Source organism: Lathyrus oleraceus, chromosome 6, assembly GCF_024323335.1.
Source record: "Lathyrus oleraceus cultivar Zhongwan6 chromosome 6, CAAS_Psat_ZW6_1.0, whole genome shotgun sequence".
NCBI lineage: Eukaryota > Viridiplantae > Streptophyta > Magnoliopsida > Fabales > Fabaceae > Lathyrus > Lathyrus oleraceus.
The window spans coordinates 245,907,829-245,919,893 of record NC_066584.1 but is presented as its reverse complement, the minus strand read 5'-3'; positions in this window follow the sequence as shown (position 1 = coordinate 245,919,893).

Genomic DNA, 12,065 nt, shown 5'->3' with positions numbered 1-12,065 from the left:
CTAAATAAACAAGTCAAAAAATAAAAGGGAATGGGCTGATAGTAGGGGAGGGTTTAAATAATAAAAGGTAGTCTTTGGGCCCAATCTGGATTGGCCCAAAACGAATCCAGCAAGGCCCTTAAGGTCTGGTCAACTGTTGACCTCCTATGGAGGCGTCTGGACCAATAGATCTGGAGACTTGACCCAGTCAACAGATCAAGCAGATGGGTTGAGAGGGTGCACCATCATACGGTGTGGGGGATCCACACGGGATCCCCTGGTTGACTCAGTAGTCAACTACGCATGGCGCCCTCTGGAGAGGCCATTTGACCTCCACGCGTCCACTCCCTCCACCATATAAAAGCAAAACTTGAGAGAGAGAGAGAGAGAGAGAGAGAGCATCATTTGTTCATTTTCCTTCTCTCTCCTCAATCAAAACCCAGATTTGCTCTACAACTCTTTTCTCTTTCTTCCGTCATCTCCACGGCCACCACCTGTCGGAGAAGACGGTGGCAGCCGGCCAACCGTGGCGGCGCCGCCTTTTTCTCCGGCGAGCCACCTCTTAAACCAACAAACTTCCAACGCTAACCCCACCTATTTTTGGCTTCTGAATCCGAATCCGGCCTCGTTTCTCCCAAAACCTCTCTCTAATGGCCGGATCGGCGCTCCAAAAAAACACAAACCTAAAACCTAACCTAAAACATTCTCTCTCTCGCAGCCAACGAACCCTAGCTCGTTCTAACAACAAAATAGAACCTAAGCATCAACCATCATTTGTTGAAACCCTAACCCTAGATTTGAGATTTAACCTTTTGATCGGAGTCAATCGCCGACGACGCCTCCCCATCGCGTTTGAGATAAGTCCCTTCTTCCTTTTAACTCCTTCTTTTGCTTTTGTTCTTCTCTCAACACTCTTCTGTTTGGATGCTGCGTGGTATTGTTTTCTTTGAATGTTTATGTGTTTGGTGTTTAAAAATTATTTTTGCTTGTTTCTTCTTTTTTGATTCAAAAACCGTGTCCTACTGTTAACCTGTTCTGGATATATATCCTCTTCATCATGAATTTTTAGGTTTTAAACTTATTTGCCAGTCTTGCTTTTCACTCCAGATTTTATGGCATTGTTGTTCTGTGGATTTAAAGTTGTTTTAATTGGTGTTCGTTATGGCCTCTTGTGCAAAGCTTTAATCTCAACATTTTATTAGTTATCTTTCAGTTTTCTTTAGGCGCTTATTTGATAAGCCCTTTTAATCTCTGAGTTGGTTTTTGCAGGTTTACAAAAGGTGAAGAGACCTTGAATTGAAAGGAAGTTTGCGCCTGTTTTGGAGATTGGATTTGGGGGCGCTGTGAATTTCAAAGGAGTTTTGGAAAATGGCTTGAGGATGCCGCTTCAGACTGCTGTATATGCAGCTAAATTCAATTTTTTTTAAATTTACTTTGATGTACTTTGGACTTTTTTGGATAATTATGTAAACACTTTTGGACTATTATGTAAACTTTTGGAATTATTTGTAACAATTTGGATTAAAAATTCAATTATGAAATTAATCTTTTTTAAACATTTTAAGCTTTATCTCAATATTTTATTTGTGTTAATAAAAAATGCTTAAACTTTATCTTAATCTAAAAATGATTTGGGCCATAATGCAATAAAATGGACTCTTAATTTGGTTACCCTTAGCATGTTACTATTAACCAAAGTAAAATGTGACAAAAGGTCTAAAATAAAACATGCCACAAATATTGCAATTTTAACCTTAATCACAAAATCAACACATACACATACATATGGTGACTTGATCTAAACCAACACACGCATACTTAAAAAATGCAAATTTAGTTTAAGGATTTATGAATGTTTAGAAATTTGGCACATATATTTGAGATGTGAAAATGAGCTTAATAACAAGTGACCATAAAAATAATCATGTCTCTTAATACTTACTGATAATCAAATGGACTTTGGATCAGTGATGTAAAAAGATTTGAACCACACTTTGCAATGTTAATTATGGACATGTTTATGTGAATGAGCTTTTTTTAAAACCAAGAGATCTCATGGATAAACCAAAATGGGCCTTGTTAACTAAAAAGTCCCAAAATGCACATACCATCCCATGCTTCAGTTAATAGCAATAAGAGACAAATGCAACGAATGTCTTCTTAAGGATCTCAACAGATGAAAATGTTATTGAAGACTTGATATCACTAAGGGCTGAGAAACCCTAAGATAGAACTTACGCCTTAAGATAGAGTCCATGCCTTATGATATCTGGTAGTGAATGCTGGTGAAAGATTTTTCCTTACCCGGACAAAATTGGGGTATGACACCTTTGACTATTTTTTTGGGAATTTTTGAAAGTCAGAAGTATTTAAAATCAATTAAAACAAGTTAAAAATCATTTAATTCACTAAAAATATCAAATCTAATCCAAAAAATAATTTTAGTTCAGAAAATGGAAGAGGGAATAATTTAAATGTTTTGGTGAAAGTCTCATATTTTTTTGATTAAAATTGGGTTTATACTAAATTAAATAAGAAAATGATAATTAAAGTATTAAAACAGAAAATCAGTTAATTCAAAAAAACGGGGCCCACCAGATCTCCCTCATTAATTGAGGTAGCATATCTAATGGCCACACGCATCATGTCCATGGTGTTCCAAAGTCAGCGTGTGTGTACATGTGGTAATCAGATTGAATGGATGAGATTAGAACATAAGAACCAGATCAGATGGCCTGGACATTGCCAACGCGCCATCGAAGCCCTAGCTCCGGTCATCTTCTCCAATCACCCTCGTTGGGCTGGTCCAACCACAATGTTCATAGAAATGAAAGATCCATACACTATTTTGAAGAGAAAAATGCCAGGAGTTTGAATATGACCTCAGTTTTCTCCTATTCTCACTATTCAGAAAGATATGTGGAATTGAAAAATGGGGTATCCAAACTGAGTTGCTTCGATTTGGCCTCAAAGCAACTCAATCTTGTTGTCTACATTGGTAGGACTTCAGCCAACCATAAATCAAGCAAAATTATGGAGAAATGAGAGAGAATCAAAGACTTGAAGTTTGAGAAATTTCATTTTCGGGTGATGAACTTGAGCTAGATCTTGATGCAAATTCAATTGTTCTTGCTTCCTCTTACTTGCAGGAGATGTTTAAGATGAAAATGGTTGTGAATCCTTGGAGTTTTAGCTAAAAAACAGATGGTGAACTAAAACTTGATTTTAAAGAAATATTCAAGGTTGTTCTATCAATGAAGGTTAAGGGATTTGCAGATCAAAGCTTGGGCAAGGGTCCTCCAATTCTGAGGCAATGGACATGTACTTATATGCTTATGAATTCATTTCCAGACCAATTCAAAGTTTAGCCAAAAATAGAAATGTTGTACATGAGCGCATGGGAATGGAATTAGGCCCAAACAATAATGTAATCCACTTCCAATTCGTGTACAAAAGTTGCTGAAGTAATTACATAGAAGCATGCAAAAGGAATTATCACTTGAGTGCAAAGATTGCCAAACCGAAACAAACAAAGGAACCATGTGAAAGTCCCTCAATATTTGTCCAAATGAAATGATCTTGGATTCTTTGGAAAGCTAACATGAAGAGGAACAACTTTAATGTTGGAAAGTTTTCCATTTGAAGCTTGGAACTTGATAAATTTTGGTGTTGAAGTTGGAGGAATCAAACATACTTGAAAATTTTCTAAGTTAAAAGTCAAATGACCCATTTTTCCAACTTGAATAACTTTTTCTATGAGCTTCAAATGACTTTGGTTCCTTCTATAAAGTTGTATCTCTTCCAATTATCTTAAATTTGGTCACAAATTTGACACCGTTTGGATCTTGCATGATGGAGTTATGGAATTAAGAAGCATTAGGAAAAATGTTTATTCAATGATGATGACCCAAAATGACCTATAATGTTTCCTCATGGCACATGCCATTGGAAGTGGAATTTGACATTTCTCAAACAAGAAAATTTGGAGAAGACATCTTGAAATTTATCATGAAACTTAGATCATATTCATATTATAAAAATTGATCAAGTTATGGTTCTTGGAAGTTGACCTTCTATCTAGGGCACAGACAAAATGACCTCTAATCTTTCACCATAAACAATGACTTTGACATTCCAAAATCATAGTACACTAAAACTCTTTTGCTTTCTATTTTTCTTTTTTCTTTATCAAGTCACACATTATTTCTCACCATTTATTTTTCTTAATGAGGTACCATAGAATATTTTTCCTAAAGTATACTGTGGTCGATGAGAATATATATTTTTTTAACTTATATAATATATTATTCTTTATCTGGATAAGTTTAAATTAATTAGTATATGATGACTATATATAAATATTTTCTCAATCCATCTTTTATATATATATATATATATATATATATATATATATATATATATATATATATATATATATATATATATATATAATCTAGTTTATAAATATGTATATGTTATTTATATTATTTAGTGTAAATACAAAAATGAATATTGTTGTATATATTATATGGTATATAAATTAGTAAAATTAGTTTTAAAAACATATTATATATTTTTATAAAAGAATAGATTTTAAAAAACAAATTATATATTAGTATACCCTTTTTATTTAGAAAGTATGTAATATATTTTAGTAATATATTCATAAAAGTATATAATTTGTAAGTTCAAATATATTTAGAAATGATATAAATTTGTAAGAAAAAAAATATATTTATTTTGAAAACATTAAATTTATATTAAATATATGTATTAAAAAAATATAGAATTTTTTTAGGAAAAATATATTTTAATTAAAATAATAATTAAATTTAGTAAAAAATATATAGCAGAAAAGTATACTCTATTCTTATTATTTTATCTCTAATAACAAAATAATTAACCCATAACATAATCTACACAATCTACACAATCTCAAATCATAATATATCAGTTACATTCTCACACCAACTCATCAATCACAACTCATTCATAGTATATCTCATCACAATCTCACATCCAAAATCATTAATCAATCACAACTCAACATTTATGTAGATAACTCATTATACAATGCCCCTCGACTATGCAACTTTATACATATGCATGTGGTACCAACTCAACATTTGATTCTCTCTAGAACCGGGTACCCTCTAGAACCGGGTCCCCTCTTCTGAACCCCTGAGCCCCATCTTTTGAGCTCCAAGCCCCCTCTCTGAGCTTGAGACAAGCCACTAGTACCCTCTTTTGAACTAACGAACATGCCTCTTGACACAACTCTTATGATTCATGACCACATCATCAATATCAATGCGTTAAGACCCCTCTTAGATCCTAACATAAATGCATTGACAACTCAAGTAATCCCCTATTTGGATTACACCACACCAAAATCTCAAAATGCACATTATCAATCAACAGTGCAACACAAACATGCTAATAATTCATCTCAACAAAATTATATTTCAAACAACACATTAATTTAATTAACTCATTATGCAAACATAATGATCACAATAATTAATCATACAATGTTCCATAAATAACATCGAAACATAAATAACATATAACAATATAGTCAGTGGCGGAGCCAGATAAAAAAATTTGGGATGGCCGCTAACGTAAAATAAAGATTATAAATAAAATGTAAATAGTATTTTAAATAAAACATTAAAGTTAAAATAAATACAAAGTTAATTACTAAAAATTTAAATTACATGACTTAAAACTACCTTAAAGTAATGCTTTACGCGTTCCGAGTGACTTGAAATCGTCAATAATTGACTCCGAACTAATTCTTGCACTAATCTCCCTTTCAATATATATTGTCATGCTATCTCCAAGAAACTCATCATCCATCTTATTTCTCAACTTAGTCTTAATAATTTTCATTGCTGAAAAAGACCTCTTAGTTGTGGCCGTAGAAACGGAAAGAGTCATGATAAGACGAAGTAGTCTATCAATCAAGCAGTAAGTTTCAGCCTGTCCAGATGCAACCAAACATGAACATAGTTCTTGAATAGTTGATAAATTATTCAAGTTTGATGCTTGACAAGCAATAAATAGAAAATGTTGGAGTTGAAATTGCAAATTATTCTTCTCTTGATCACTAAAATCCGTAGGATAATATTTTTCAACTAAAGAACAAATAGTATCAATGCTAAAAGCTTTATATTCATCCTTAGGAGATAAAGAACAAGAAAGAGTTAACAAATCCATTGCCTGCTCACTGAATCTGCTATTCAACTCTTGTAACTGTTTGTCAATGGTAGTTGTAAGACCCCAATTTTGAACCTAAGATCCCTCATGGCATCATAACATTGCATTTGCATAGCCTCAAGGATCATGAGCATCTTGGTTCCCTTTGCCTTTGGGTGGAACTCCTTGTGATTGGTTTGAGATCACCAAGCATGCTTGAATTATACATCATTGTTTCTCTTACTTTTGTTTACTAAAAAAAAAAAAAAAAAAACCAAAAAAAAGAAAAGTAAAAGTAAAAAAAAAACGAAAAAATAAATAAATAAAGAATAAATAAATAAATAAAATATAACAAAAAAAAAATTGGACTTGGGCCTCTCTCATTTGAGCCCACAACTCGACAAAAACCAGGTTATAAATTCAGAGTTTCAGTGAAACAAAAGGACAAGCCATTCCTATTACCCTTGCAGGAAAAAGAAAGTGAGAGAAGAGCTAACAGAGTTTAGAGCAACCTCCAGGGGCTGAATGGAACTCATCGGCAAAGAACCAATTCCCTCTCATATAAACCCTCAGATTGCTCTGCAAACCTCACGGGTGCAACTCAATTTCAATCGATCCTCCCCAATCAGGTATGCCCTATTTCCACTACTTTATACTTTCAACCTGAAATTATTTGATACCCTTTTGATGCATGTGTTTGACAGGAGGTTTAGGCCTCCTACCCTTGGTTGCTTTTTGTGAGTTTTTTTGTGAATCTTAAGGGCATGATTCATGTGGTTACATTTTGATTTGGAGGCAACCCTTGATTACCCTATTTTCTTCTCTAACCTGTTTGTTGAGTTTTTTTTGTGAGGGCTCACATGACTCTTGCAGAGATGGTCTGGTGTTCCACTTTATTTGTGGGATACCCCCTGGAGGTTTATTCCGATTACCTGTGCTTAATGGCTTGAGATATTTGTTTGTGACTGCTTATTCCAAAGGATGGGAGCTACTTGGATCATCAATATGATCTCAAGAGGGGAACTCCTAATGTGGTTTTATTTTCTTTTCCCTTATCTCTTGTATGTTTAGGAATTTAACCCTTCTTTTTTTTCCCATTCTAACCCAAGCCAAAACTTTTTGTGCAAACAATAACTTTTGTTTTCAACATTAGAAACCTAAGCCTTATGCTTTTGATTTTCAAAACTTATTTTTCATGACACTTATTCTGAATTGAACCTTTTAATCCACTTTCACCATATTTTTGTAAATACTTTTAATTGGTAAATATAACCCATTCAAATACTTTTTGTGGTTTCAATGGCCACCTTCTTAATCAAACCCTTTTTTTATAACCATTAGCTATTAGGTTTGAATTATCCTTGAGGTAGATATAATACTCACCTTTATCCTTAGTGATGGACAATGAGTCTTCCATGCTTATTATAGGGTTAACCCCTCACTAGCATGTTGAAGCTATCCTCACATGGTGGATTTGTGGTTTTAGGTTGAGTTTTCTCCCTTTGATAACAAAAGACCTTAAGGTTTTTGGACCAATCAATTCACCAACTTTTTTTTGAATTTTTTTACCCCGAACTACGAGGTTTTGATCCTAATCTTTTTTTAAGATGGTACGTAGGCAATGGGTTCATCCATTCAAACACAAAATGTAAATAAATTTGTATATTCTTTTCTCATCCCTTCAAACATGTTTGCACAAATAAATTTTTACAAAAAAAAAAAACAACCTTACAACAAATGGGAAAAGGGCTCCCTAGGAGTACCTAGGATGCTTTGGGTGCCTAACACCTTCCCATTGCATAACCAACCCCCTTACCCAGATCTCTGACATTTTTACTAGTTTTTGATTCGATAAAACTTTTAGGTTTTTGTTCGCTTTCTAACCATTCCTTTGGATAAATAGAAGTGCGGCGGCGACTCGACTTGTATGGTTTACCTTGGATTTAGTCAATATCTCCAATGGTAACGAATACCCCGCTACAGAAAAGTGGCGACTCTGCTGGGGAAGAATACTTTGCCTAGTGGGTTTTGCCTACTTTTCATATTTGTTGTATTGTATTGTATATTTTTTTGTGACATATTTTTGTGCAATTTGGGATTACTGTATTGTATGTAATGATTGAATTGTTTGAATATTAATTCCTTGTATGCTTGGTGATCTTCGTGAGATGAGTTCTATACCCGAACTCGAGTGCACTTAGGATAGGAGAATGACATAGTCTTGTCGACTTGTGTGGAGTTATTCCTTAGCAAGTTGACTTGCAAGTCCATTCACTTGGTGAAGGTTATGTTGGGATCAATAATGTCACACAAGTAAGTTGTGGTTAGACATTACTTTTCCAATATAGACCTTAGAAGCCAAGGACCTTAGTTTACCAAACCTATCTTGACCTATGCTTAGGATGTAGTGCGAAGGTCGTTCAAGTGTAAGATTTGATACGATTGTTACGCGATACTACACTCATAAGAGTCTCTCTTGAGAATATTTTTGGAATACGAGTAGTCGTTTCTCCGATAATATCCAAAAGATGGGATGATGACTATGGGAACCTCTTGTAGAACATGTTTGGCAGGTTTAAACCTTAGTACACTCCCTTTTGGGTGGTTCTTAACCTAAACTCCATGCTCGTGACTTGCAACAAACCCTTGATTCATGGTTGATCCGTTCAGGTATCCTTAATATCAATGGAACTTGGGTGTTGATAAGGTGTAAACCATAATCCACCAAAATGGATGGTTGATATTAAGGATAACATGATCCATCCCATGACCTTTGTTTGGTGTGCTTTGCTTGATCCTTGAGTGTGATTGTTGCATTCATGCATTCATGCACCCATTTGCATTCATATCATCAAAATAATAAGAAAATTTTCAAGGAACTTAAGGGGGTTTATTTGCAAAATTTTCAGACATGGAAAGACAAAGAAGGAATACAAAGAAGTACAGTTTCAGACAACCAGACTTGAAAGAGTTAAGGAATTTGACATCTTATGTATTAGATCCCTTGGGTTTCAAGGCTCGTTTCGGGAAGCTTCTTCCTCTTCTGACCACTCAGGTGGATGAAGGATTGATGAGTGTATTGGTGCAGTTTTATGATCCCTTGTACCGTTGCTTCACGTTTCCGGATTTCCAGCTTTTGCCTACCCTTGAGGAGTATGGTTATCTTGTGGGTATACCTATTCTGGATCAGGTGCCGTTCAATGGGTTGGAGAGTATTCCTACTTCTCAAGAGATAGCTGACATGTTACACATAGATGAATCTCTGGTTGGTGCTCATATGACTACCAAAGGTGGAATTCAAGGTCTCCCTTCTGAGTTCCTCATTGCTTAAGCTACAATGTATGGGAAGGCCATGAGTGAGGACGCCTTTGAGGCCATATTTGTACTTCTCATCTATGGGCTAGTATTATTCCCCAACATCGACAAGTTTGTGGATGTGAACGCTATTAGGATTTTCTCTACTCTTAATCCCGTTCCGACTCTGTTGGGCGATACCTATTTCTCTTTGCATATGAGGAATGCAAAGGGTGGTGGCGCCATTGTGTGTTGTTTGCCTCTGTTGTATAAGTGGTTTATTTCTCACTTACCGTAGACGGTCGCCTTCAAGGAGAATAAGGGATGTCTACGGTGGTCCACGAGACTCATGTCTCTCACTAATGATGATATCTCTTGGTATAACCGTGTGTATGATGGTGTGCAGATTATTGACTTTTGTGGCGAATTCTCCAATGTACCTCTTCTTGGTACATGTGGTGGGATTAACTACAATCCTGTTTTGGCACGTCGGCAGCTTGGGTTCCCCCTAAAGGATAAACCCAATAACATTCTGTTAGAGGGTGTATTCTTTCAGGATGGTAAAGATCCCCAAGGCTTGAAAGCTAGGATGGTCCGCGCTTGGCACAAGATTCATAGGAAAGGAAGGAAAGAGTTGGGTCCTAAGAATTGCATCGCTATGGAGCCTTACACTGTTTGGGTTAGGAAGAGGGCGTCTGAGTATCTCATGCCTTACGAGTATCCAAAACCTACACCTATGATTATGGATGGGCCTTCAACCCTCCCTAATTAAGGAGTAGAGGAGTTGAGAGACGAAGACCGTTCACGTGCCTGGATCCGTGAACGTGAAGAGTTGCTTCAGCAGATTAAGGAGAAGGATGCGTTGATTGAGTTTCTTGAGCATCAGGTTATTGATGACCCTGATGATGTATGGACTTCTCTACTTCCTCAGTCTTCTAAGTTCTGGAAGAGGAGGTATGATCGAATCGCCAAAGAGAAGGCCGATTTGGAGGCAGCCTACGAGAGGGAGGTGAAGAGGCTTCGCGCATCTTATCTTCCTGTGTCCCGAGCTTTAGATGATTGTTTCTAGGGATCCGTAAGACGAATATTTTCCTTTTCTCTTGTATATGATTAACAACGCTGCACTTCTTTTCCCTGATATTATTTGATGAGATATTTCCATATGTGATAAAATGCTTAATATTTCCAGAATTTGCAAATAAAACTCTAAAGTTCCTTTGAAATAAAAAAAACAAATCATATGCACAAGCATTGCATGCATCATATGTATAAGCAGGTTTTGTTTCCGGTCCCTGGCCCTGTGGTCTAACTCTGTGTCCTTCATTTATTTTGAAGACAAGCTGACTCACCGGTACTACACTAAAGACAACATTTTCAAGAGTGGAGGTTTTATCCACACTGGTCTAGATGAGGAGGCTGCTGCCATCTTAGAAGAAGATACAAAGGATTTTGGAAATTTCATCATCCCTGGAGGGGTCTGCAACAATTGGGTCGCTGTGGATATTCCAACAGTTGTCCATAAGTCAACGTAATGATCACTTTGTTTAAAAACCCTTCTCCCATGCCAAAAGGAGGAGTGATGACATTGTTGGCGCATAAACACAATGATATTTTCATTCAATAAATTCATGTTAAATGTTTGTTTTTCCATTTATTTTCCCTTTTCGCTTTTGCATGAAATTGGTGATCACATAAAACCTCTAAATAAGAATAAAATCAATCTTTTCATCTGCATAATGATTTGCCTTGTTTGAATTCTAAAGCTTTTCATATCCAAAAATCATTATGCAGGTTGATTTCTAGACCCATTGAACATAATGACCCAACACCATCTCCCAATTTTGAATTCCCTATATTTGAGGCAGAGGAAGATGATGTTGAAGAGATTCCTGATGAGATCACCCGGCTACTTGAGCATGAAGAGAAGATCATTCAGCCGCATCTTGAGAATCTGGAAACAGTCAACTTGGGGTCTGAAGATTGTGTGCGAGAGGTAAAGATTGGGGAAATTATGGAAGAATCTGTTAAGAAGGGGTTGATTAAGTTACTACGAGAATATGTTGACGTCTTTGCCTGGTCATATGAAGACATGCCTGGTCTAGATACTGATATTGTGCAACATTTCCTACCTCTAAAGCCTGAGTGCATGCCTGTAAAGCAGAAGCTCAGAAGAACACATCCTGATATGGCAGTGAAGATCAAAGAAGAAGTTCAGAAGCAAATTGATGCGGGGTTCCTGGTGACTTCTACATATCCTCAATGGGTGGCCAATATTGTGCCCGTGCCTAAGAAAGATGGAAAAGTCCGAATGTGTGTGGACTATAGAGACTTGAATAAAGCTAGTCCGAAAGATGATTTCCCTCTACCACACATTGATATGTTGGTAGACAATACAGCTAAATTCAATGTCTTCTCGTTTATGGACAGATTTTCCGGATATAATCAGATTAAGATGGCACCCGAGGATATGGAGAAGACAACATTCATCACACCTTGGGGAACATTCTGTTATCGAGTGATGCCCTTCGGTTTGAAGAACGCCGGAGCCACGTATCAACGAGTTATGACTACCTTGTTCCATGACATGATGCATA